The 6,749-nt window shown below is 32.5% G+C and overlaps 1 long non-coding RNA gene across 1 annotated transcript; it reads left to right on the forward strand.

Annotated features, from left to right (window-relative positions):
- The first annotated feature begins 1,270 nt into the window (after positions 1-1,270).
- Positions 1,271-6,468, forward strand: LOC145804651 (uncharacterized). The gene is made up of 3 exons (XR_014346853.1): positions 1,271-1,634; positions 5,670-5,705; positions 6,198-6,468. It is a non-coding gene; the product is annotated as an uncharacterized LOC145804651 (long non-coding RNA).
- The last annotated feature ends 281 nt before the right edge of the window (positions 6,469-6,749 follow it).

Below are 6,749 nucleotides of genomic sequence, written 5' to 3' on the forward strand. Positions count from 1 at the left end.
AATAAATCAAGTGGCTCGATTGTTAGTACTTCTTTCAAGGTGTGCCATTTGAGGCACAAAGACAACCTTTTGTTTTTGGATGTTTAGAAACTTTCTGAATTACCCAGTCTCAATCATCTTACTTAATTATGCAGCTTTGCTTGAGAGGTGATGAAACTAGCATCATGATAAGATGTGTGGCTATTTCGGGTAGTGTTTGGTTAACTTGAATGAAAGTGGAATGAAATTACCATTACTCGAAACATTATTCTAAAGTTTTGAGAATTCCTTAATTCTTTTTCCCTTTTATGGGGTGGAATAATTCTTAAAATTCTTGCCCATGTTTGGGGTAGTGTTTTTTTTTTTTTTTTTTTTCTTTAAACCTCCACCTCCAATCCCTTCTCCCAGTTCAGTGGTGACAGCAGAAAGGTAAGATAGCATTTCTATATATGCAAAATTGGATCTGGAATCTAATAAAAGATATGGGCCCTCCACTATCCATTACTATATTCTTTATGTAACCCAAAGTGATGTGTTATTTCCATATTTTCACATCTATTTAGATCTTAAATTTGTAAAATAAAATAAAAAAAGAGTTAAAATTAAACTTTCATTGTTCCTTCTCTTTCTCTTTTTGCCAAGAGAAGAGAAATGACTTTTTAAGGGGGACAGAATGATGCAAGATAGGAGAAAAGTGGGCTTCTTGAGAGAGAAAGAGTGTAAAAGGGAAGAGAGAGAATGGATTTTTCGACAAGAGAGTGAAAAATGATGTTGAAAACGTGCACCGAAAGAGAAATATAAACCAACATATAATCTATAAGATTTGTTCATTAGTATAACATTATTTTTTCTACTAGAGGGTTGCTAATGCAACTAGTTGCTAACTGCTACGATTAATTTGCTTGAAGAATTATTGTTGGTCCATAAGGTAAAATATATAACAATCATGTGAATTGTAATATCAATTTTCATTAATCAAAAATGTGAAAAATATTCCAAAATTATATCCTTAGCTGTTTCTATTCAATATGTATAATTACAGTTGCGCAAATAATAAGATGTGACTAGATAATTTGCTAAACAAAAACAATAAAGAGAAAGAAGTCCATACGCGAGGAAATTCTATTCACACCCTAGAAATTTTTTGTACACATAGTTTGTATTGTTTGAATATATATTTCTAAATAAAAATTAAATCTTTGATTATAAATTTTGGGCATTTACATACAAGTATAATCCATTAAGTCTAAATAAAATTATTTACTTATTCAAGTCTCATTAATTTTTAATAGACCAATTTACCCTTCTAAACTTGAATTTGGGAATCAAATTGTCGTCTTCCAATCCACGATCGAGCTCCTTCAGGTCGCCGTCGTCGGCAGCCAAAGCAGCGGCAAATCCAGCGTCCTCGAAGCTCTTGTCGGCCGCGATTTCCTCCCCAGGGGTTCCGATATCTGTACTAATGGTGTTTTGAGTTATTTTTATGATCTGATCTCACAGTCAGAACCATCCAACTCTGAAGAACAGGTTCTTGATCTGGTGCTTTATCGGTCCAAATGAGTGCGTCGAGGTTCATAAAGTGCGTCACGGTTGGTGACGGTGCTATCGGAAAAACCTGCATGTTGATTTCATACACCAGTAACACCTTCCCTACGGTGAGCTCCAAGCCTTGTATTCCATTTCATTCCATTTCCTCACAACTTTCTGACTTCTTTTTAAAGTTTTTGCCATCTTTTGACTTTGATCTACCTCTGTGTGAAAGAACAATGTTGATTTTTTCAATTTTATTTTTTTGGGTATACTCTTGTTACATGTTGTGTTGTATCTTGAAAAATTGTAGACACAAACTATTTAGCTGAGTCTTTTTTTTTTAAAAAAATTGAAAATATTCTCAATTTTAATTATGAAAAAAAATTCAATTCAGCAATTTAATGTGTCAAGTTCGTAAAATTATCTTTCTTTTCAATCCTATATTTTTCTCAAAAGCCAAACAGATTGTGACAAGCAAGAAGAGAACACATACCTCTTAGTTCATACTAGGAAAAAAATTGAGAAATTTCTTAGTTTTGAAAATTGAGAACATTCCCAGTTTTGAAATTGAGAACATTCTCAGTTTTGGCATTAAAGGGCAAAACGTCTTTTTACCTATAAATGAGACTTATTGGTTCAAAAACTTTTTGACAGGACCTAAGCTATCAACAAATATGTAGACAGGACTTTTTGGTAATTAATTCATAAATTTTTGAGTAAAGATTAATTATTCAGATATTCATTTTGTTTAACTATTTATATCCGAATAACTGTTTTTATTAGGAAATTATTTCTGAACATTAATTTTTGTTTGAAAATTTATATCCAAACATAAGAGGGTTAAAATAGTCAATAAGACAAAATGTCACATTCAAATCATAATTATTTCACTTTTTTTTTTATAACCATCAAATCAACTAAAAAACATATTAAAATAAATAAATAAATAAATAAAACTAACTAATTTCCCAAGCATAACTATTTTAGCGAGGTTAAAATAGCGAAAAGTGTAATGCTAGAAATCTCAAAAATTTTATCAAATATCTCTCATAGGTGTGAAACCTACACAATGTGTGTCCCATGTGGGTTCACACTCATGTGAGACATTTGGTATAATTTTTAGGATCTCTACCATTTTGTAACTAAAAGGTCAAATAGCCAACTAGAAGAGCTAACTTCTCAAACAAGGCCAATATAAATTACCGCTCGACTATAAAGTCCCCTTTTGGAAGTTGGTTGGAGGTTAGTTGGGACTAAAAAAGTACAAAAAGATAAAATAAACTAAATAAGTCAATAAGACAAAAGAAAATGTCGCATTCAAATCATAATCATTTCATTTTTTCTCTTACAACAAAGCAAAAAAGTCAATAACAACCAAAAAATTCTTCCAAAACAAAACTAATTTGCTCAGGCTAAATTAACCAAAAAATTAAAAAACCAAACTAAAAAAATTCTTTCCAAATGAATCTGAAGACCTAACTCGGAGTGCCCCTACCTTTTTGTTTCGGTGGTGCTATATACCTCAATTAATGTACACACTAGTGTACCAATTAGTATTATGCTATTATTACTGACCTCACCTATTATACGAATTACAAATACTCAAAACCTCTAAAATTATAACGCATCATCTATTAATATATTAATTATTAATACATTAATATGTACATATAACTTTATTCTTTTATTTTTTTCAATTGTTTATTTTAGTTCACCTCCTTTGTCTGTACTTGTGGTGTTTAGGCCCCCAATTCTCATAATCAGTGGACAACAAATTGTTGGTTGTGGCGTCAATTACACTTAAGTGGGCCTTTTTAAATTGGGAAAAATACATATCTGTGCATCTCTCAAAAATAAATAATTATTTGATGAAAAAATCTTTCATTTTATATTTTAATATTTGTAAATTTTATCAATAATTTATAAATATTTTTTAAAAATCTACACTGACATATAACTTCTCCTTTTAATTTCGTTGGTCAACATTTAAGGGGCTTAATTATTTGATGAGTTTTTCTTTTCTTTTTCTTTTTTTGCATTGAAACTCATCTCCATATGTCAATTAGAGGCTTGTAGATTTTATGTTGCCCAAAACTCTCCTTGGGCGAAATCTATTACACTTATAAAATCACCTTAGTAATTTTTAAAAATTAGTAAAAATCTCTCTTCAACTTTTGGCAGTAGAAGAGATCCAATATGTTTTTTTTTTAGTTAAAGTCCCTCAATAATATTATTTGAGAAATTTCAGCTTATTTCTCCACGATGAATTTTTCTATAATGAGTTGAAATTTCTTCCTAAAGTTAAAGTTTTTTTGTGAAATTTCTCTTTGAAGAGTTGAAATTTTTGTGTTGAAATTTTTCTACGAAAATATTGAGAGACCCCAACTATTATGAAAATGTTGCATGTACTATCTTATAAAATCTTAATATGAGAGATCTTAAACTAAAAATCCCTAGTAATTTTATACACACGAGATCAAATTGTAAAAAATGTCAAACATTTATTTTTGGTTAAAATAATATGGACATTTCAAATGAGAATGGGTTTTATATGATATTTTTATAATTTAATTCTGTGTATGTAAAATTATTCAAATCACATAATGCACTTTTTTTTTTTTTTGTTCCATCTACTCTTCCATTTGTTGGAATATTGTTAATGTGATTACGTAGTAAAACCAACTAAGCTATTTGACCTGGACTTGTGTGATAACCCTCTCAGGTGCTATGTTAATTAATCATGCTTACGTTTGTAATTATTTGCTTAATTTGAATTTGGGTGTTAATTGCATGATTATATGTGATTCTGGCTTTGTATCTGTTCACCGTAGGAAAATCTGTTGGAATCTGTGCTTTGAACTGAAAATTGAAGGCCTTATCGGCCACTGAAGCCAAAATTGACTACGCCATTGTGATTGGCGTAATTTCTAGAGCCTATGGTGAAATTTAATTGAAAATTGATTCAGATCAAAATAATTAGATTCAGAATGATTAATTAGAACACTATTATTAACCTTAATCAATTGGATTAAGTAGGAGACTATAAAAAGGGGGCATTACACTCACATTTATTGTTTTTGAACTCATTTCACTCGTATGGTGGAGATTAGCTCTCTAGAGAGAGAGAGGGCCGAATTTAGTGAGAGAGAGGGGGCCAACATTGAAGAATTGTTAGAGAATTCAAGAAACTAAGGGGATTAGCTCAAGATTTAGCTATACTTGGAAGAATTGAAGTCCCTAGGTGAGTGATCAACCCTTGATTCATGGATTTGAGTTTGTAATCATGAAAATTCAAAGAGAATATGCGATCAAGAACCAAAATTGTGTTGTAATTGATGAATTTAAAGTCAAAGAATGCATGCATGAAAGGAATTGCCATGAATTTGTATATTTGAGCATGAAATATATGATCCATGTTGAATCTTTGATTGAAGTTCATGCTTTTGCCCATCTCTTCATCATTTAAATTGAGAATGAGAGCTATGTCTCACATGCATGTACAATTCATAAGAGTATGAGTTTTGAATGCATGAATTTGTTATGTTGGAAAGGAGTTTGGTGTAATTTGGAGCATGCATGTATTTGATCTATGGGAATGAAGCTTCAAAATGTTGTAATTTAGCATTTGTATCATGTTAGAAGGTTTGCATGTGAAGTATGAATCATAATATGCAAGTTACATTAGTTTGAATGCAAGTTTGAAGCACAAATTGACTGCTGGAAAACCCAGAATTCGGCATGTCTGCTCGAGCGGGGAAAGGTCCGTTCGAGCGTGAAATGCTAGTTCCCAGAACTTTTGCAGACATGGACGTCCGCTCGAGCGGGGATATTCACGCTCGAGCGGGGAGCCATGAAGTTTGACTTTCAGCTCGAGCGTCCGAAGTCACGCTCAAGCGTAAAAATGAGGTAACCAGTATTTTTGCAGACCCGATGGGTCCGCTCGAGCTGCCAAAGCCACGCTCGAGCGGGGAGCCCTGTTTCAGAAAGTTTGTAAAGTGGTTTTGTGATTTGTTTTCAATTCTCTTTCATTTCTAAGCACTCTTAGGCATGCATTGAGTATTGTGAATGAGTTAAAATGATAAGAAAGGAGCCTAAGAGGAATGTATGAATTAAGAACGGATTGAACCGTTTGTGACTCATATGTGTTATGTAATGTGTAGGGTCGAGCTCAAGGGCAAATCCACCGGCAGAACACTGTGAGTAATATCTTTGTAAAGATATTTTCAAGTATGTTACTTTCCGAATGCTACTTCTATATAAGCTTCATGGATTTGTTGATTTGAAATATGAAATACGCATGGATATGAATATAAAGAGAATGGGCCCGAGGCCGTTTGATACGTATGATATGTTTGAATTGGACCCGAGGCCGTTTGATGTGTTCGAATTGGACCAAAGTTCGTTTGATGTGTTCGAATTGGACCAAAGGTCGTTTCGTATAAATGGACCTGAGGTCGTATTGTTTTATATAAGAATTGGACCTGAGGTCGTTTTGCATATGGACATGACGTGTTGGACCTAAGGTCGTTTTGGTTTGTTGAGATTTGTAAGTCTGGTGTGAATGAGAATAGTGGTTCAAATATGTACATTACAAGTATGATTCATTTATGAACGAATCTCATTCATTAACCTCTTTATTTTGATATTATTCACTGGGCATTAGCTCACTCTCATTTATATGTATGTAGGTAAGCAAAGGGACGTTCAACCCAGCCTTAGTGGAATTTAAGAAAGGAACCCGAGTTTTGTGAAGTCAGCCCAGGTGCCTTACGCAAGAGCCTTGTTTATAATCTTTTGTATTTCTTCTACTATTTCTATTGGTCGTGATAGACCGTTTATGTGTATAAGCTTTTGGTTTAGTTGACCATGTGTTTGAATGATCCTGGGTATACAAGATGTTGGCTATTAATATGTGGTGTGAGTTATTATTAAGTAAATGTGAAATGTTTTGATATGCCATGTAAGCATAGCTCATTGGATAAAATTTTTAAGTCTGCTTTCGTTTGGCCCCTTAACTCTGATGGAGTATATTCTAATCTGATTTGAGGTCGTAGGTAATCTCATGATTACTGGCCGATTATAACGTTAATCTATAGGGGCGAGTTTGGGTCATGACAACTTGTGTTCATTTTCTTAAAAAATTGTTCGAGATCTATTTGTAATATAAACAAAGTCAAACTTGAACAACTTATTATTCAACTCAATAAATTTATATATACAAAATTAAATTACTCAAACTT

The sequence above is a fragment of the Camellia sinensis genome, chromosome 12, assembly GCF_055761805.1.
Source record: "Camellia sinensis isolate YWXY chromosome 12, ASM5576180v1, whole genome shotgun sequence".
Classification (NCBI taxonomy): domain Eukaryota; kingdom Viridiplantae; phylum Streptophyta; class Magnoliopsida; order Ericales; family Theaceae; genus Camellia; species Camellia sinensis.